At 34.7% G+C, this 22,133-nt stretch overlaps 1 protein-coding gene and 1 pseudogene across 3 annotated transcripts in view; both read left to right on the top strand.

The window, feature by feature from the left end:
* The window catches only part of SBF2 (SET binding factor 2), a 483,290-nt gene that overhangs the window by 179,104 nt on the left and 282,053 nt on the right, over nt 1-22,133 (top strand). The window lies entirely within an intron of this gene.
* LOC141518349 (TIMELESS-interacting protein pseudogene) lies at nt 1,958-20,960 on the top strand (annotated as a pseudogene).

Raw genomic sequence — 22,133 nt, 5'->3', positions numbered from 1 at the left:
CTTCATAAGATCCACTCCATAGCAAGAAGCTCCATTCTTCATCTTTAAAAATCTTATTTAATATTTTATTTTTCCCCAATTACATGTAAAAGTAATTTTAACATTCTTTCCATTTCAAATTTTGAGTTCCAAATTCTTTCTATCCCCATTGAGGAGGTAAGCAATTTGAAATAAGTTATATGTCTAATGATGCAAAAAACACAGTTCCATGTAAATTATTCTATGAAAGAAAACACAGACAAAAACAAGAAAAATAAAGAAAGTAAAGAAAAAGAATCTTTGATTTGAATTCAGGCTCTACCAGCCCTTATTCTGTAGATGGACAGCACCTTTCATCATAACTTCTATGGAATTGTTTTGGATTATTGCATTGCTAAGAATAACTAAGTTATTCATCATACAGTATTGTTGTTACTGTATACAATGTTCTGGTTCATGTAAGCCTTTCAATGTCCTTCAGAGAGTATCCTGTTCATCATTTCTTAAAGTACAGCAGTATTCCATTACAATCATATATAACAACTTGTTCAGCCATTCCACAATTGATGGACAATTCTTTGCTAGCAGTAAAAGAGTTGCTATAAATATTTTTGTAACTTAGGTCCTTTTCCATTTTGGTTTTTTTTTTTTTATCTCTTTGGGATACACACCTAGTAGTGGTATTTCTTAATCAAAAGATAGGCATGGTTTTATAGCTCTTTGGGGATAGTTCCAAATTGCTATCCAGAATGGTTGAATCAGCATGCAACTTCACCAATTTTATATTAGAATTTTAATTTTCCCACATCCTCTCTAACATTTGTCATTTTCCTTTTCAGTCTTATTAGCCAACCTGACAGATGTGAGGTAGTTGCTCAGATTTGTTTTAATTTGACATTCTCTCATCATTAGCAATTTAGAGCATTTTTTATATGACCATAGATAACTTTGATTATTTTGTCAGAAAATGCCTTCTTTTGACCATTTATCAACTGAGGAATGATATTGATGTCTATGAATTTGATTCAGCTTTCTGTATGTTTGAGAAATGAAGTCTTCATCAGAGAAATCACCATAAAAAGTTTTTTCACAGTAATGAATACCCACTATATATTCCTTTCCATCCTATTTCTCCCTCTTTATCCTCCTCTCTTTCTCCTTTTACCCTATCCATTCTCAAAAATGTTTTGCTTCTGATTTTTACCTCCCTCAAGCTCCCCTCTTTTCTATCAGCTCCCCTCTACTCTCTTAGCTCTTTCTCTTCCTAATTTCTTATATGGTATTATAGATTTTCACACCCAGCTGATTGTGTATGTTATTCCTTCTTTGAGCCAATTCCAAGGAGCATAAGGCTTCCCTTCCCATTTCTTTTGTATTTTCCTCTATTGTAAAAATCTTTTTTAGACCTCTTTTATGTCAGATAATTTATCCCATTCTACCTCCTTCTTCCAGTGCATTCTTCTCTCTTATCCCTTAGTTTTATTTATTTATTTTTGCAAGGCAGATGGGGTTAAGTGGTTTGCCCAAATCCACACAGCTAGGTAATTATTAAATGTCTGAGGCAGAATTTGAACTTGGATACTCCTGACTCCAGGGCTGGTGCTCTATCCACTGTGCCACCTAGTTGTCCCACAGTTTTATTTTTTAAGGTAATCATACTGTCACATTCAACTCACACATCTGCTTTCTTTCTATATACACTCCTAACTGCCCTAATAATGAGAAAGTTTTTAGGAGTTATAAATATCATTTTTCTATGTATGAATATAAACAGTTTAACTTTATTGAATCCCTTATGATTTCTCATTCCTGTTTACCTTTTTTTATATTTTATATATATATTATTTTATTATATATATTATATATATATTTTATTTATATATTTATATATATATTATATATATATTATATATATTTATTATATATATTATATATATATTTATTATATATTATTTATATTTTATATTTAAAAGTCAGATTTCCTGTTCAACTCTGGTCTTTTATCAGAAATGCTTGACAGTACCCTATTTCATTGACTGTCCATTTTCCCCCCTGGAGGATTATATCCAGTTTTGCTAGGTAGGTGATTCTTGGTTGTAATCCTAACTCTGTTGCTTTTCAAGTTATCAAATTCCAAACCCTCCAATCCTTAAATGTAGAAGCTGCTAAATTTTTTTTTAATGTAGATGCTGCTATATTTTGTTTTATCCTGACTATGACTTCATAATATTTGTGCAGATTTTTCTACTTGAACTGGGAGATCTGAAATTTGCCTATTATATTCCTTGGAATTTTCATTATGTGATCTCTTTCAGGAGGTGATCAATAGATTCTTTCAATTTCTATTTTACCCTCTGTTTCTAAAATATCAGGGCAATTTTTCCTTCATAATTTCTTTCAAGTTGCTATCTTGCCTCCCCTCCCCCCTTTTTGATCATGGTTTTCATGTAGTTCAATAATTCTTAAATTATCTCTTTTCATCTATTTTCCAGAGCAATTATTTTTTTTCTGATGAATTATTTTCACTTTTTTCCCCTCTATTGTTTCATTCTTTTGATTTTGTTTGGTTGTTTCTTAATGTCTCATGGAGTTATTAGCTACCACTTGCTAAGTCTAACTTTTAAGGAATTATTTTCTTCAGTGAATTTTTGTACCTCCTTTTTTCCATTTTACCAATTTTACTTTTTAAGCAATTCTTTTCAGTGAATTTTTGTATATTTTTTTCCACTTGACCAGTTGTGTTTTTCAAGGCATTCCATTGAATTTTTGTTCTTCTTTTTTCCATTTAGCCTATTCTGTTTTTTAAGGTGTTTTCTTCAGTTTTTTTCTTGTAATTCTTTTACTAAAGCTGTTGACTCTTTATGATTTTCTTGTATCACTCTCATTTCTTTTCCCAAGCTTTCTTCTACCTCTCTTACTTGATTTTCAGAATTTTTTTTGAGCTCTTCCTTTGCCCGAAACCAGTTCATGTTCTTTTTGAGACTTTGGATGCAGCAATTTTGACTTCGTTATTTTCTTTGGAGTGTGTGTTTTGGGTTTCCTTGTGACTATAGTAACTTTTTGTGGTCAGAATATTTTCTGTTGTTTGCTCATTTTCATTCTATTTCTCAACTTTTAACACTATGCTAAAGTGGGACTCTACTTCTCAAGGGGAGAGTGCAGTGTCCCCAGCTTCAGTTTTTTGTTTGTTGTGTGTGTGTGTGTGTGTGTGTGTGTTTGTGCAGAGATAATTCTGAGGACCTGTGAGTTTTTAGTTCTTCCAAGGTGGTATTATCTTCAGAGAAATTGTTTGCCATACTTTGATACTGGGTGCTGGTTTATAAGCAACCTCAAGTACTCTTTTCCACCCTGGATTTGTCACGGGGTCCCTACTGCCCTGTGGCCACAAGCTCTGCTGTGCCAGTGCTCTCCTTGCACTGGGACTGAGACCTAGAACTGCAACCCAGATCCAGGTGGAGGCAATGCAACAAGGTCCTCCCTCCTGTGCCCCAAAATGACTTCTGCCAGTCTCTCTCTGACCTATTTGGCCAATACCTTGCCATCTGTGGGTTGAGAGGGCTGGAAACTGCTGCTGCTGCCACTGATCTGAGTGCTCCAGGGCTTGCTGGTCTTAGGCCTCGACTGGCTTGGACTGCACTGGACTGTGCTCTTCTTCTAGCCTGGTGCAACAAACCTTTCATGCTGACCTTTTAAGTTGTCTTAGGCTGGAAAATTGTTTCACTTCATCTTTTTCAAGGTTCTATCCCCTAGAGTTTGTTTGGAGTCATTATTTAAAGCTATTTGGATGGTTTTGGGTGAGAGCTCAAATGAGTTCCTGCCTTTACTCTGCCCTCTTGGCTTCTCTTCCCCTAATGCTTCATTCCTCAGGGGATAACTGATCTATGAATATGAAGAAATATCTCAAAAGAGATATTTTGCAAACTATTAATACCCATGGAAAATGTTGCTCCAAAGCACTAATAATAAGAGAAATAAAAATCAACCTACTTTGAAATTTTACCTCAAAATAGTAAAGATGACAAATGATGGAAATAGCAAATGTTTGAAGAATTTTGGAAAGACAAGAACATGTATAGGCTTTTGGTGGAGCTGTGCATTCATTCAAACATTTCTGGAAAGCAGCTTTGAAGAGTCTCAAGAAAGTGATTAAACATCATATTCTTAGACCCAGAGTTATCCCTGTTATGCATATACTTCAAGGAGGCCAGGGACAAAAAAGTCTTTATGTACTCCAAAACACATTTAACACTTTTATAACTGCAAGGAACTAGAAGCAAATTAGATGTCTGTCAATTAAAGAATATCTGAATTGGGCAGATCCTCAGAGAGGTGCGGCCCGGCTACGCAGGAACCATGGAACCAGAGGAGAACAATTTGCTGGACCTTCCTGATTATGAAATGGAAGAAGATGAAGCTTTTCAACCTTTTCCACCTCCAGCCTCTCCAGGAAGGGATGATGCTGGAGAAAATGATATCACCTCAGATGCAAGAAGGGATCAGATGGGAAATATGCCTGTAGCTCCAAAGAAAACTGTAAAAAGGAATTTGCCTAAGTTAGATGCTCAGAGATAACTTCAGAAAGAGGACTTCCAGCATTAAGGCATGTGTTTGATAAGGTGAAATTCAAAGGTAAAGGCCATGAGGCTGAAGATTTGAAGACATTAATCAGACACATGGAGCACTGGGCACATCGGCTATTCCCTAAACTGCAATTTGAGGATTTTATTAGTAAAGTAGAACATTTGGGAAATAAGAAGGAAGTTCAGACCTGCTTAAAACGAATACGACTTGATCTTCCTATTGTACATGAGGATTTTATTAGTAATGATGGTGATAAAACAGAAGGTAATGGACTAGAAACAAGTACGACAGACTTTGATTCCTTATTTGCAAATCCAGTTGACAGAGAAATATCTGTTTCTCAGTCAAACACAAGTTCAACAGAGGAACAACAGCAAAGAATTGAGAAGAACAAACAACTAGCCTTGGAAAGGAGACAGGCAAAACTGTTGAATAACAGTCAGTCCCAAGAAAATGATTTGTCAGTTATTGTGCCCATGACACAGGCATCTGAAAAGGATAGTACAAATGAAGCTCAAGAAGAGAACTTAAATTAAGTGAAGAAAATGTAGAAATCTCGGACAATGCTGCCAATACTATGAATATAGTTGATGACCTACAAAACACGGGAGTAGATGAAGCCTTTTAAAAAATGCAGCAACAACTAGCCAACACATCTTTTTATTTAAGAACAATGAAGTGCTAACAACGGTTTGCCCCATTCAAAAATATGGATTAGCCTCAGTTAAGACTAGAAAATAGTCTTAATAGCTGCTTGTCCTCCACTTTAGCAAGTTAGATTTGTTGTGTATTTTTTCCATAGTACGTGAAAACCTTTTGGTGGTTAACCTTATTAGAAGCTTTTCAAAGTTCTAGCCCACTTGTTTATATTTGTCCTATGTATTTATTTATATTAGCCTAAGTTGTCAATAACTTTGATAGTTTCTACTTGTCTTTTTGTATAAACAAGTCTTTTGACAGGTAACTTCTGCTGCTATACAACTTAAGGGTCTTATGTTTTAATAAAAAGTGCTTAAGATTTTAAAATATAAAAATTTACATTATATTTATTTTTTGTAAAAAGTGAATAAAAGCTTTTTTTATAGAAAGAATATCTGAATTAATTGTGGTACACAAATATGATGAAATATTACTGTGCTGTGATAAAGGATGAATATGAAAAATTTAAAGAAGTATGAGAGAACATATGAATTGATATAAACCCAGACAAAAAAAACCTGTGGTGAAGTCTAGAAAAGTCAGACTTGGCAATCACCTGTCCTAGACATTTCTGCCTGAGAGTATACTGAGAAAAACTGCAACTGGAAAAGTTAGAGGAAGTCTACAGAGCCAGGTTGGTGTCTACAATCCTGAAGTGTCTGTTAGAGACAGTATGTCCCGGGGCTACTTCTCAACATTGACCATTAACTCATTGTAGGAGAGATGAAGAAGCAAAGCTGGCAACAAGGAAAATTATATTGACCAATTTATTATATTTAGTTCCCAAATAATACAGAGAAATAGATGTTTTTGAAGTGTCTTCAGTAGCCATATATAATTGTCCACTGAAAGTCTCTTTGAATTTCAATTTTGTGCCTGGCATATTGTTTGATGAAATTTTATGAGTGTTTTCTTGCCCCCTGCATGTGACTGCAATCAAGTTTATTGTTCAGATCAATCCCCAACAATTCCTTTTACAATTTTTCATCAGATGCCTCTCTAAACACTTGGTCAGCCTTAGGTGATTAATTCTCACAACAACTTTATAGTTAAATTATCGTCCTTATTTCATAAATAATAGAGAATAGGTGACTTCCTTGGAGTATCAATGAAAATAGAGCTTAAGAACTGCTTGAATTCTGTGGTCTAAGTTTGGGGGAAATGTGGGGAACGTTTCTATAAACTACTGCTTTTGATTCTAATTAAAGATACTTTTTGTGAAAACTTAAAAAAAAGAAGCTATATAAGATGGCAAGTTTTGAAGAGTTTGGAGACCATAGGTGTGGCTCTCTAAATATGACATTGGACTTTCTCAATATGTGCATTAGTTTTCCTAAACCTCTTATTTCCTCTTTTTTCTTTATTATAAGGCTGTCTTATAAGGTAAGATGTGGGGAGACTATTATGAAAAATGATTGATACAAAAAGAAAAGATATCCATAAAACATTTTTAAGGACAAACCATAAAAAGTTTAAAGTCTGTTTCCACATGATTGTTCTTTTTTTGTATATCATAGTGTTTAAGTTTGAATTTGGGGGATAAGGATCAAACTTCTCTGGTAAATGTCAGGCCCCCAGCTGAAATTTCCAGACAATTAGATGACTGGTCAAAAAGCAAAAAAAAAAAAAAAAAAAAAAAAGCAAATGTCCAGGTGCCTGGTCTAAAAATATGAAACAAACAGTTTGAAAAGCTAATAATAAAAGATAATTTGGACAAAATTTGAATCAGATGACCTCTGTAGTCCTTTCAGTTTTGCAATTTTGTGATTCTCCAGTTATGATTTAGAAATCAGCTATATTTCCTCAAAGATAATCTTGGTTTTAAGATGTTTGCTTTTCTGGCATGTACCATTTATCTGTGTCCTTTAAAATCTGTTTTTCTTTTATTTTTGGACAATCTAGTGAGCTCAAAAATAGATGCTTGAATTCTCATTTAGTTTGAATTACTTCATACCATGTATGCTACAACACACTAGTTGGAAGCCTAAGGAAGGACTACCTAGGGACAGATATAATCCAAAATGCAATTGTAGAATTTTAATAAGATATATCATCTTTCTGATATACAGTTATATGGTCAGTTAATCATGTGAAATACTTTGGCATTAAATGTGTCAGAAACTTTTCTGAAATGATCTAAGAAATCTAATCTCAAATTTTCTTTAGTAATTAACAGGAGATGAGTTACTTATACACAAAAGATGTTATAGCTTGTTTTTTTTTTTAAAAAGAACTTCTTGGTGTTTCAATTACTTTAAAATCTTGTTATATAGAACACCTTTTAATACTTGTTACAAATCTGTACTTGATTGTGTACTTGACATTTTAAAACATGAGCCTAAGATGTACAAATATTAAATTTTTTTTGATAATGTGTCAGCATGACTGTTTTCTGCTAACAGCCAATACTTTCAGCAGATTGAGTAAGATGAGCCAAGAAATTTAACACCAGCAGCACATAGGTTTTTTTGGGTTTCTTTCTTTTGTGTGTGTGTGTGGTGGGGTGGTGGTGGGGTTAAGTAATTTGCCCAAGGTCACACAGTTAGGATCAAGAGTCTGAGGTCAAATTTGATCTCAGATCCTCCTGATTCCAGGGCCAGTGCTATATACTATACACTACACCACCTAGCTACCCCAGCATGTAGATTTTTAAAACAGATTTCAAATTGCTCAGGATAGTTAAGATTGAATGGCCTAAAAATTCAACAGATCATAAAAGCACAGATGAGAGGAGAAGTTATCTGTAATGATGTTTTGTTTTTGTTTTTTTCCTTGCAAAATAGTGGGATTAAGTGACTTGCCCAGGGTCACACAGCTAGATAATAAATACCATATTTCCCCATGTATAAGATGCACCTTAATTTTGGAGCCTGACATTTGAAAAAAAAATGTATTACATAAAGTTATTGAACTCAAGTTTTATTCATCATAAAATTCATGATTCATCATGAAAGCTCGTAGCTTTCAGGCAAGTCTGGTGCTTGGACTTGTGCTTTCCGTTTCATGAACCCGAAGCATCAAAATTGTGTCCTTCTTTGAAATCAGTCACTTCTTTTTCATCAGCAATTTTCCTCCTGCTAAACCATCTTTGTGGGCATAGGAATGCCCATTGTCCATTGCTCTTCAGTCCATATCATCAGTTCCCTCTCTAACTCAGTCCATTTGGCTGATCTGCCTCTCTCATGGCCTTCTTCTGTTGTGGCATTTTCAGTTGGGTTTCTTCTTCTTGTAGCCAGTCTCAGATTGGTTTCTCAGTTGGGAGGAGGACCAAACTGATATTCAGCAGCACAATTTCCATTCACTCTGCAAACTGGATCATTTTGAACTTGAGCCATTTCTGGGCAGAACATGGCAAAACATAACCCAGTATACTTGTAACAAATGCAAAATAATGAGCACAAAGATAACAAGCATGAAAAAGCAGGGAATGCAAGTAAAACAGTCTACAACCATTGTATAAGAAGCTCCCAGTTTTTAGACCCCAATTATTCACAATATATGTGGGGAAATATGGTAAGTGTCTGAGGCTGTATTTGAACTCAGATCCTCCTGAATCGAGAGTCAGTGTACACACACACACACACACAGACAAATATTAGTTGAAGAAAGGGCAGTAATAGAGAATGAATGTAAAAGTAGGACACAATCCTAAAAGAATAGTGTACTAAAGAGTGTGAGCTGAGACTGATGAGGAAGCCTAAATAACACAAAAAGTATTTTGTTTTAAGCTATATTGAGAAAAACAGTATTAGAGAAGTAGTAATAGGGTTACTTCTCCAGTTGGGATTGCGCAGTGGTGGCAAATGACAAATATAAATGCTGACATATTCAAGTCTCATTTTGCTTTTGTTTTCTCTATCGAAGAGAATTTTTAATTGAAAAGGACAAAATTAAATCAACTAATTACAGTATTGATAACCACAATAAAAAATGAATGAGATCCCATAGTTGCCCTTCTTGAGTTGAAGTCATCATTTTCTACATTGTAGGATGCACTTTAAAAAAATTCCAGAAGGTAAGATCTTTGCTTTGATGATTTTTGAAAGATAATAATACCTAGGATCCATATAGCACTATAAATTTTGCAAAATGCTTTGCATTTGTTCTTTTATTTAGTCCTTACAAGCACCTGCTACTATTATTAACCCCCATTTTATAGATGAAGAAACTAAGGATGATGAATGTTAAGTGAATATTTTTAGAATTACAGAGCTCCTGTTCAGCCCTTTATTCACTAGGACACTTTGCTGCTTTTCATGGAGGACAGGCCAGCGGATTGGAGAATAATCAATGTTGTCCCAAATTTAAAAAATTAAAAAAAGAGAATATGTAAATTATAATCCAATTAGCTTGACTTCAGTTTTTCTAAAATTCTTGAACATATTATTTGAGAAATAATAATTTCTAGAAAAGGAAACTGGTTAGAAAAGACAACTTATCTTCATCAAGAACTGGTCATGTGAAACTAACCTCATTTTCCTTTTGACAGGGTTGCTAGATTGGTATTTGTATAGACATGTAGATGCACTAAACATATTTATATTTCAGCAAAGCATTCAGCTAATTCTCTCCTGTTAGAGATGTCAGAGATGAGAACTATATAATAGTATGGTTAGGAGGATTCAGAACTGGTTGAATGTCCAGACTTATAGCTTACTCATAAATGATTGGAAAAAAGTTCTTTAATGGAACACTCCCAAAGGTCTATGCTTTTCCTTGAACTGTTTCAAATTTTTATCAGTTGCTTGAATAGTAGTATAAATGATATGCATATAAAATATACAGCTGGCAAAAAACTAGGAGGGTTACCTAAGAAATTGGATGAAAGGATAAAATAGTAAACTAAATCTAGTAAAATGAAATGTCATCAGAATAAATGTAAAGTCAAGATGTAATGTTCGTTTTGAGTCAATAGTATGATATTGTTGATAGCTATTGTAATTATAGATGTATAGTGACATTATGCTAAGATATTCTGCCCTGTCAAACCACATCTGGAATATTGCTCATGTGTGCCACATTTTAGGAAGAACATTGATTATCTGGAGTTGCTCCAGAGTTGGGCTCCCAGGTTGATCAAAGGCTTTAACAGCATGTTATTTGAGGATGTGTTAAAGCAACTGGGCAAGTTTAACCTAGAACAGAGAAGACTCAGGAGGTGGGAATAGTGGAATACAGTAGCCATTATGTTTAGCTAGATCCAATGAAAAAGTTTGCTGAGTATGTCCCTGCGCATGCTACAGCTTCCTGGAGCCACAGGTGAGAGTTGGATGGATCAGGTAGACACCAGAGGTGGGAAGTAGCCCTCAAACTAGAGGTACTAGTCTTCCCTGAACACACCCCATACCCCTACCAAAAGAGTGGTACAGATAATGAGGAGGTATTATTAGTCTGAGAAGAGAGTGATCCATTAGAGGGCAGGGATATTGGGAAAGACATCATACAGGAGGTAGAACTTGGAACTTGGCATGGAAGGCATTAACAGAATATAATATGGAGGAAAAAGGGCGTGGGAACAGGTACAGCATGTTCAATGAAAGCTGACCAGTGGACCTAGAGAGATGGTTTCATGTAAAGGAATAGTGGGAGTACAAATTTGAGAAGTAATAGAAGTCTTAGAAGTTTATTCTCTGGGCAGTTTTTGAGAGTGAGAGATAATATGCTTTGTGTTTTTAAGAAGACTAAGTTTGTCACTAGTATATAAAGTAGATTATAATGAAGAAAGAGCATTTTGCTATAGTCTAGGAATGTGGTAATGAATACGTAGACTTATTTATTGACTAGAACTAAGAGAAGACAGGTTTCCAGAAATATTGAAAAAAATATTGGAAAACTTGAATGACCTTTGTATGATTCTGTAACTCTGCATCACATGAGAGAAGAGAATGAGTATCCCCATATGCCTCCAACGTTTCAATTCTTCAGAAATAGAAGAGTCAGTTAGTTTGTCACCTACACTTTATTTGTTCTAGGCTGAGCACTGTGCCAAGCAAAAAAAAAATCAGCACTTGCTCTTGAGGAGCTTATCTAAGAGTCAGACATTGTAGGAACAACTATATATGGATGATCTCTACAGAATAAATGAGAGATAATCAAGAGGAGGAATCACTAACATTAAGGGGAATTTGGGAAAGGCTTCTTGTTGAAGCTTAGACTTAAACTGAGGTTTGATGTCAGGCAGGTCAGGAGGCAAAAATGAGGGGAAAAAGGAACTCCAAACCTTATGGACAGTCAGGGAAAATTCTGGGAGTCAGAAAATAGTATGTTATAGACAAATGCAGCATGGAGACTACCTCATCTAAGTGTAAGACTGGAAAGTTAGAAAGGGGCAAAATTATTGAGGGCTTTGAAGCCAAATGGAGGACCTTATATTTTAGACTGGAGAACAACCTAAAGAAATGGGATATGGGGGGGGAGAACCTGTATTCTATTATCTAATTCATGAACTATGCCTTTACTTGATCCATAATTCTTTCCCCCCCATTAAGATGACCTCATATGTAAATTTTAATTATTCCTATCATAGTTCTTGGTTATTACATTTGCTTATCTTGCTCTGGCTCTCACTTGCTCATTCTCTCTCTGTTATATCTCACTCTTAGAAATATCAGCTCCTAAAGAAGTCATTATTAAAGGAAGGAGCATTGTGTTGTAGAAAACACTCTGTTCTTGAAGTAATTAACAGCTTTAACAAAGTTGTAGGATATAAAATAAATCCACTCATTCACCACTTTCTAAGGCCAAGTTACCAATTTCTTTTTCTTTCTCCATTGTTGGTGTTCATTGCCCTTACCCATTCTACATCTGCTTTCCTTGGGTTGGATAGCATGCATTTTACTTTTTGAATTTATTTAATTTTTTTATTATTTAAGAAAATAATCTATTTCCCTCTCTTCCATTTTTCACCATCCAGTTGGAAAAAACACAAACAAAACTCATGTAGCCAATATATACAAACAAGCCAAACTCCCCCATCACATGTCCAAAAAATATTTCTTGGTCTATATGTTTATTCCATCACCTTTTGTCAGGAATTAAGTAGTAAACTTCATTATGTTTCCTTTGGAATTATGGTTGATCACTGCTTTCATCAGGGCCCTTAAGTTTTTGTGTAGTTATTTACCAAATTATTTCCCCATCATTTCTCTTCCCCAGCCCTACCTCATTTATGTAGTCTTCCTTTCTTTTCTTTTCTCTTTAAAAAGCCATTAAGACTTTTTTTTTTAGGTTTTTGCAAGGCAAATGGGGTTAAGTGGCTTGCCCAAGGCCACACAGCTAAGTAATTATTAAGTGTCTGAGACCAGATTTGAACCCAGGTACTCCTGACTCCAGGACCGGTGCTTTATCCACTGTACCACCTAGCCACCCCAAAGACCATCACAACTTAACAAAGCTATACTAGGCCTTCTGCCTTACTTAACTTCCTCTATGACTCCTGATGATAATAGGACTCTGGGGGATACATATATCATCTCCCTCTATTAAAATATAAATTTTCTGAGCCAAGATGGCAGAGAAGCAGGGAGCCGTTTGGTGAACTCTTTCCCAATTCATCCTATATCAAACTGAATTCTGTTCATGAATCTAAGAAAAAGTCACAGAAAAAGACCCAGACCAGGTCTACTTAGGGAGATAGAGATCTGTGAACAAGGGGAATGCTATCTGGCCCAGAGTGTCTATCACATGGGGCATTTTGTCACTCAGGAAGAGTCTGTATACCAGGGCAAGAAGGAAGCCACAGACCAATATCAGGGTACTGTGACAGTCTTGGATGCCACCAGACTTCCTCTAGACTTCAGAATCATGTCTTTTTTTTCATGCTGGCTCATTTTGGAGCTTCTTCCCCACCTGGGACCTCCTCACTCTGAAATAGCCTACCGTCTCAGCCATCTCACAATGATCTGCCCTCCACAAAGACTAGCTTTCCTTTCTCAGATTGTTGAAGTTCTCCTCAATCCTCCATTTGGTGGAGGAGCCAAGGTTGACTCTTGGTAATCTTACTTCAGGTTTTTGGCTCTCTTTTGTGAGTTGTGTTACCACACATTAGAATGTAATGTAAACTCTTTGAGACAGCTGCTATGTTTCTTTTTGCTTCTAATATATATCTTGAACAGAGACCAAAGAACAACAGTGGATGAGTACAGAGCTGAACATATCATATCTTAGTTTGCCTTTACACTTGAGTTTTAGGATTTTTGTACAATAATAGTAATGATAATAACTGACGTTTGATTTCAAAGAAGACCACACCAACCAAGTTAATGGTAGCACGACTTGCACATAATGTTTATTATAGTAAGAGGTATGTTGTACAAAACTTCCTTCTCATTGGCATTTTCCAGAACCATTTCACCTCATGGTCTGATCTAATAGGGAACAGGACTTCTGGTGATGGCCCAGATGCTGCAGGAGTCCTTGGCCTTTGAGTATGAGTTCTACTCCTTTATCAGCTAGGCACCTTGGTGTTCTGGTAATGCCAGGCAAATGCCAGGATGGGAAATCTGGCATCAAAATAGTGACACAGTATATGAACCACCATGATGTTTCAGCAGCATTGGGCTGCACAGTTAATCCAAACCTGTCTCTCAGTGAACTAATCCTTCAGTATAGCCATTCAGATCTTCAACCATATGCCCCCTGGTACCCAAAGACTTTCTTTCCTAGAAGCTGCCTGTTGGTCATGGGAGTAATGCCACTGGATTACTAGTTGATATCGTATATAGTCAGGACTACAGCATTATCTGATTGTCTCTGAATCTCCTGCTTTCTTGATTAATAAAAACACACTTGGCAAATGCTTTCACTCTGGTCCATCTTGAACTGGTCCAATAATTTCACCTGACAATACAAATGTCCCTTTTAATGATGGCCCCAGCTCTGAAAACTATCAAAATAGAACCAGCCATTATTCCTAGCTGTGGAATCCAGGTGACTTGGTATTGCTTTGAACACTGTAAATTTTCAAAATAATCAAGAAATGATACATCATGAATGTGGAGACATTTTAGGACCATTTTGTAATTTACATGTGATAGCTAAACTCTTTACAGAAGTCTTGTTCTTTTCCTTAAGTTAGAGTTGCCTTACTCTGGAGGCTGAAGCTAGCAGTAGAATGATTAAGGGTTACAATATTGTTTTGGAAATGCGGCCTGTCACAAGGTTTGAGGTATTATGAACTATATTTGTAGGTGTAGAGTTACTACCAAGGATTCCATAAATATAACTATAGCTAACTTGGCATTGATATGCTAGTTCTTAAAAGAGGAATGATACATTATACACAGAATTACTCCAGAAAATATAAAACATCGCTGTATGTTTGAAGAGCAGATTACAAATAAATGCTAATAAAGTCCATTCAGTTTTGAAAAATCATAGTTTTAAAGGAACTTTTGGCACATGTTTTATTCAGTGTGATTTGGTGCATCTTTTAATTAAAATACCATACTTGGTTAGAAAGACTTATTCAATAAAAATGCTAGAATCCTACAAAGACAGGTTTATTGCAAACATTCCAGCTCATTCGTCTTATTAAAAAAAGATTGTATCTCTTTATTAATTCAGCTCTCTATTGAAGAATGTCTATTTCAACCCATCTGAAAGGTTTTCTCTGATCCTCAATATTTCCCATCATAGGTAATTCTGAGGTCTTCAAAATCAGTGAAGTTCTAGTATGTTCTACCAAGTTAAAAATGTTTTGAGTGTGGGAATGGTAGTAGGCTGCATGTCTTTTGTCTAAGGGGCAGCTTAAGTTTGAAAAGACTCAGTATCACAGAGCTGATGAATTCTTGGCCAGAATAATCCATGAAGACCAGCTAAGAAGGCAGAGAAAGATCACAATTGAAGTTAATGGATGCCATAGTCAGACTGACTATCTTATGGATTTCCAGTGTTTTGAAATAAAACTAACTTAAACCTATGTCTTCATATTCATTAATTGTTTCAGCCTTATCCTGTGTTACAAAATATGAGGAGCAATTAAACCAGTCATCCCTAGTGTCCTACTGATGAAGCAAATCTCTTCTGTACTTAATTTACCATAAGGACATAATCCGACCCTTGAACAAGAACCTTGAAATATTATAAAAGTGGCAGAATAGTATCATAGAACATTAGGACTAAAAGAGGACCAAAAAGGTAGTTTAGTCCAACCCCATCGTTTTACAGAATTTAAGATGTATTTTTAGGCAAGTTCAGAGCACTGATGTCTGAATGCTAACCAATCCAAAATATTCATTTGACTTCTATTCTCCTTATTTGTTTTTCTTAATAAAAAAATATTAAGTGAAATATTTAGTGTGAATAATTGATATCTTGGGTAAGACAAAGAAATCCTGGGGAGAGGGAGGAGGAGTATGTGACTTTGAAACTGACATTCACATCTAGTGATAACTTTATTTCTAGCATTTATTTGAAAATTGTGATTTTCAAATATTGGAGCATTTTTTAAATGGATATTGATAACTTGAATGTCTTCCTTTGAAAATTGCTTATTCATGTCTTTTGTTCACTTATCAGTTAGAGAAAGTCTTTTATCCTTTTTTTACTTCAAATAGTATTTTTTCTAAATACATGTAAAGACTATTTTAACATGTTTTTTGTAAAATAAGTCAGTCCAAGTTTTCCTGAAATCAAACTGCTTGTCATTTCTTATAGCACAGTTGCAGTCCACAACCTTAATATACCACAACTTATTCAGTCAGAGAATGTCTTTTATTCTTATAAATTTAAATTTTTTAAAGTGAGACCATCATTAAGTGAAACTTACTGCTAAGATTTTTATTTTATTTGTCCTAGTTAATAGTTTACCATTTAATTTTAGTTGCTTTGTTTGCATAAAACCTTTTTAAACACTGATGCATTTTTGGTGGAGTTGTGAACAGATCCAACCATTCTGTAGAACAATTTGGAACTATATCAAAGGGCTAAAATCGTTAATTGAGCAATACCATTGTTAGATCTATATCCCAAAGACATCCAAAAAAAAAAAAAAAAGGTAAAAAGACCTATTTATACAAAAGTATTTCTAGTAGCTCTTTTTGTGGTAGCTAGGAATTGGAAGTCAAAGGGATGTCTTTCAATTGTGGGATGGCTAAATCAACTCTGGTATATGATTGTAATGGAATATTATTGTGCTATACGAAATGACAAGCAGGATGATTTCAGAAAAACCTAGAGGGGTGGCTAGGTGGAGCAGTGGATGGAGCACCGGCCCTAGAATCAGGAGTACCTTGAGTTCAAATCCGACCTCAGACACTTAATTACCTAGCTGTGTGGCCTTGGGCAAGCCACTTAACCCCATTTGCCTTGCAAAAAAAAAAGAGAAAGAAAAAGGAAAACCTAGAAAGGTTAACATGAACTGATGCCTAGTGAAGTGAGCAGAACCAGGAGAATGTTGTACACAATAGCAGCAATAACCTTTGAAGTAGAATTATGAATGACTTAGCTATTCTCAGCAATACAATTCCAAGACAGTCCCAAATGATTAATGGTGAAGTATACTATCCACAACCAGAGAAAGAACTGATATTGAGTATAGTCTGAAACATGATATTTTTTTTTTACTTTTTTCCTTTCATTGTTTTTCTTTTATTCAAGTCTTCTTGTCCAGAATGACTAATATGGAAATATTTTGCATAATTGCAATTTGTATAATCCATACCTGAGGAGAGAGGAGTGAAAGAGGGAGAGCTAGAATTTGGAACTCAAAACTTTAAATAAAAAATGTTTAAAAAATTGGGGGGGAAATCTTTTAAATTTCATGGAATCAGAATTACCCATATTATCTTCTATGTTCTTTCTAATCCTTGTTTCCCCATTAGTGTCTTCTGCTTTCCCTAGATCTGAAAGGTAATTTCACTTTATTTGACAGATTCTTATTCCAGTAGCTGGTGTCTTTGAGTTTATTAAACACTAGACTTTTGTGCTTACTTGCTTCTATATATTGTGCATCTTATTTGTTCTACTGATTGACCTCTCTTATTGAACCAGTATGAAATCAATTTGATTACTGTTTCATAGTAAAGTTTGATCAGACCGTTAGACCTTTTCTTTATCATTTTTTTCCAATATTTTTTCCAACATTTCTTTATTTCCCACCATTCTCACCTTGACCATCATGTCCCCTCAGACCTTAGGACCATATACCCAAGACCCCTGAGTATATATATATATATATAGCGCACTACTTCCAACTCAGTGCCCTCAGCCATCATCCTGAGAAACAATCCCTATGGAGATGTGCGAACTTGTACAGGTGCAATAACCAGATCTACTGAAAACAAAGGAAAGTTCTTATCACTAAATTCTTTGGCACTGTCAAATGCTTTCATATTAGAAACAACATCACAACAAAATTATTTTTTGGCACTATACTTTACTGAACATGAGAATTGTCTATATATGTTGTCTCCTCAATAGAAATATAAGCCCCTTCTAATTTTTAATTATATCCCCAACATGTCGAATAGTGCTTTGCATTTACTGAACACTTCATTCACCCACTCACTATTTTTAGAAGTCTTTACTTTTTTATTTTCCTGATGAGTTTCATTATAATTTTTTTCCCTAGCCCTATAAATTAATTTTGGGAAGAATTATTATTTTATTACATTGACTCAATCTATGCATGAGCAATTAATATTTTTCCAATGATTTAAGTCTGAATTTCCATGAAGAATATTTTGAATGATGCCTCTGTAAATGTCTCTATAAAAGTCTGAGTTTATGAGTTCTCAACGTATTCTCATTGGTCTCCAAACTGATGGAATTGAGGAGATTAGGAGAGCAGGTGGTTGGTTAATTGTGGGAATTGAGTGAACCACACTGATTTTATCTTGTGACTCAAATCTGGAATTAACTCAGTTCCTTTTCTAATCAGTTATGGACCTAGTTCAAATTCAATCTTGTGAGAAAATTCTTCCATTGTGGAAAATGGGAGAAAGTCTTATTGCATTATTTGAACCTGACCTTGTGTGACTAGGGAGTTGGACTACCCCACCTGCTTTTTAGAGACCCTTAATTAAGAATTTAAGGAATGCTGACTAGAAACCCAATCAGATCCAAAAATTGATGTAAGGAGCCTTCTCACATTTGTATGTCTCAAGTAAATCATATGTTTTATCTGTTCTGGTACTAATCAATCAGTTATTGTTTCCATATTCCTTTGATTGAATACAGAAACCTGGGCTGGCGATGGGAGTTAGTGAGATACCTCTTATTCTGATTTCAGGAAATTACACCTGTTCACTTCACCCTCCCAATGGAAAAAGTCCCTACTCTTTCTTTCAATTCTAAATTAGATTATCTGATGTTGTATTGTTTCCTTTTAATTTGATAGGCCTTATTTCATGAATGGCTTTAATGTATCAAAGTCTTCATCAAATTCCAGTCCTGAGCTGAGATCTGTCCCAGTTTGTTAGGTAATTATCATGAGCGACTTACTAAATCCGCATACTCAGAAGATCAAAACTTTCTTTTCTCAATCATTTCATCTTTTACCTGCCACACTCACAAGCATTTATTAAGGACCTACCGCATACTATGTTCTGGGGATACAAAGACAAAATGAAGACTTCTAGTTAATTGTTTCTTCAGGTAATTCCCTCCTTTCCCATCTTCTTATCCTCCTCCTCCTCCTCCTCCTCCTCCTCCTCATCCTCATCCTCATCCTCATCATCATCATCATCATCATTTTGCTCAAATCTTTGATATTTAATTCTGTAAGCATTGCTCATCTTTGAAGATGCCCATCCTCTTTGGCTTCTCCTATAAAATGCTCAACCACAAAATGAATCCTTTTTCTGAATACTTGTAGTTTTTTCTCCTCAGATGGTATCATGTCAGACTTTCCCAGCTCTCCTGTATTACCATCAAGAGTTCTGTGATATGGTAGCTAGGTGGTACAGTGGATAGAGTACTGACCCTGGAGTGAGGAGGATCTGAGTTCAAGTCCAGCCTCAGACATTTAATAATTACCTATGTGATCTTAGTCACAGTGGACCTTTACAAGTCTTACTTCTGTTTCGTCTTCCATTGAACCTCACTCAAATAAACACAAACAGGAAAACAATGTATAAAAACACTAATAACAAGGCCATATTTCATCAACACTAAAATGAAATCAAATCCTATTTATCATGATCCATAATTGGTCTCAGAGAAGAGATGAGAAAATGCATATTTTCTCTTTTCCTTGGACAATTCCCAGGAACTGTGGCTGCAGAATATTGCATAAAAATATCAGTCGTAGTTCCTATTTTAGATGGTTTGACTTAATACTTTTTATTTGTTACCAGAAAAGACTCCCTAGTTGAGTGGTAGTACAGTATGTCTGGAAATGACAAGAATGAGAAAAATTAAACGTTATCAATAAAACGTTTATTAAAAGTAGAATAAAGGGTTAGGACTAGATGATCTCATAGTTTCTGTCTAGCTTTAACACCGTGAGTGTATGAAAACTAAAAGACCACTCCTTGAACTAAAACTGAGATAATTCATATTTCTATCATTTAATCTGATAAAACTTTATATTTGTAGTGACCAAGAAAAAATAAAACCCATGGGAATATGAAGAAAATTCTTAAGTCACCTACATGGCTCATTTTCTAATCAATGGTCTGAATTTTCCTGGTATCTTTTAGCTCCCAAAATATGTAAGATTGGGTTTTTAGAGGAATTACTCAACAGCACTGTGTACTTCCTTCAAAGATGATTGTAATATTTCCAAAGAGAGAGAAGATATTATGTCAGATGTATTAAATACTCTGTCAGCAGACTGCATGAGGCCCATATACACTCCCAAGTACTGCCCCAGTTTTAAAATGTAATTGAGAAATATTTAACAAAATACATAAAAATGTAATAAAACATGTATAATGTTAATATTTGTTTTTTAAGTCAGTTGTGTGTCCATAGGAATCTTATGTTTTAGTGGACTCCATTTCTATTTGAGTTTGGCACCATGCTTAATGTGATCAATTGAACTTTTATAGAAATAATAAATTATTGCCAAAATACCTTATTGCCTTTTCATGGACCAAGCCCATGTTTCATCATAGGCTGCAATGTGTATTTTTGTCATAAAGTACATTCTGCTTGGAAACAGAGAATGGGAATTTATCTTTAAACTTGGAACAGCCTATTCTCCTGGGGTGGATATTCTGAATTAAGAATAAAAACATCTCATGATTCACAACAGGCCAGAAAAATGAGAATCAACATCTGTAATGAGAAGTGATAAAGATAAAAATGGAAATGTTTTCTCCTTACTGGTTTATGGGAGTGGGCATTTTCTATTTCCTGTTGTTGATGGCTCCATTGAGTCTCTATTTCATGGAAGAAGGAGATTTCTAGAACAGAATTTTAAATGTTTTATTTTGCATTGTTATTAAAGTAGGTTAATTGCCATTTATTTTAAAATGTTATCTATTTTAGCTGACTTCTAATTGTACTCCTGGGTATTTTTCACAATGTCGATATCTTTATCTTTTCCAGGAATTTCCATCATTTTTTTGTCATTTTGAATTCATTAATAATCATATGAAGCATATGATTCATTAGTTGTAGACACCCATTGGTACATAAATGTCCTTCAGATTTTATTATTTCCAGGGATTCTAGACCCCAGCTTAATTTCGACATACATGTGCTTTGTAATAAATTTCAATTCTTTGAACTAGTTTTGTGTGTGTGTGTGTATGTGTGTGTGTGTGTGTGTGTACATATATATATATATATATATATGTAGCAAACCTCATCCTGAAAATTAAATATAAGTTAATATTTCTTCTTGGAAGTTTATTCTTATTCATTCATCTTGAATTTCTTAGGATCATAGAATTTAGAGCTGGAAGGGATCTCAGAAATTTTTTCCAACTCCATTATGTTATAAAAAGGAAATCAAGACACAGAAATGTTAAGTAAGCTACTCAACATTACATGGTAATTAGTAGTAGGACCTACCTTTAGAGTCTAAATCTAGTGTTATTTCCACATTCTACTGATAGGACCATCACCTTAATTCAATCCTTCATCACTTCTTAACTGCACTTCTACATAAACATGTATAACTTAACATAACATAACATAACATATACATAACAACAACATAACATAGCACAAAACATAGCATATAACATAACATTATAACATAGCACAGCATAACAAACAGCAAATTCCTACAGTTGGACATTGCCCATGTCCAGGAATATCTTCTTGGTTTTGACTCTTGAGTCCATCTTCTCTCTGTTAAGAAATGGGTAATGTACTTCATTACTAATCATTTGGAATTGTGCTAGGTCAGTGTTGTTAAGTCTTTTGAAGTTATATGTCTTTACAATATTTTATTATTTTATAAATTGTTCTTTTATTTCTTCTCATTTCATTCTTCATATGTACATCAAATTATTCCAAGGTTTTTCTGAAACTGTCATTTTTGTTATTCTTGGTACTACGTGGTATTTAATTTCATTTACACAGCCCGATTTGTTCAGTCCACTTCCCTGTTGATGGGCATCCTATTAATTTCTAATATCTTGCCACTATAAAAACTGTTACTCTGTGTATTTTTTTCATTTGTGGGTTCTTTCCTACTTTATTTGATCTCTTTGCAGCATACCTGGGTCTATATCTGCACAGATTAGTTCTTTATTCATCGTTCTGTGTTGCTTTCAGGAGTGGTTGGCCCAATGCACAATTCTACTAACAGTACATGGATGTGCTTGGTTTTTGTCTCAATTAACTTTGGTCATTTTTCTTATTTTACCTTCTTTTTTACTCTTATTATTTTAATTGAATTTTTCCAGTTATTAGTGGGGTTTTTTGTTTTATTTTTTTAGGTTTTTGCAAGGCAGTGGGGTTAAGTGACTTGCCCA

Source organism: Macrotis lagotis, chromosome 3, assembly GCF_037893015.1.
Source record: "Macrotis lagotis isolate mMagLag1 chromosome 3, bilby.v1.9.chrom.fasta, whole genome shotgun sequence".
NCBI lineage: Eukaryota > Metazoa > Chordata > Mammalia > Peramelemorphia > Peramelidae > Macrotis > Macrotis lagotis.
This window is presented reverse-complemented; position numbering and strand designations above follow the sequence as displayed.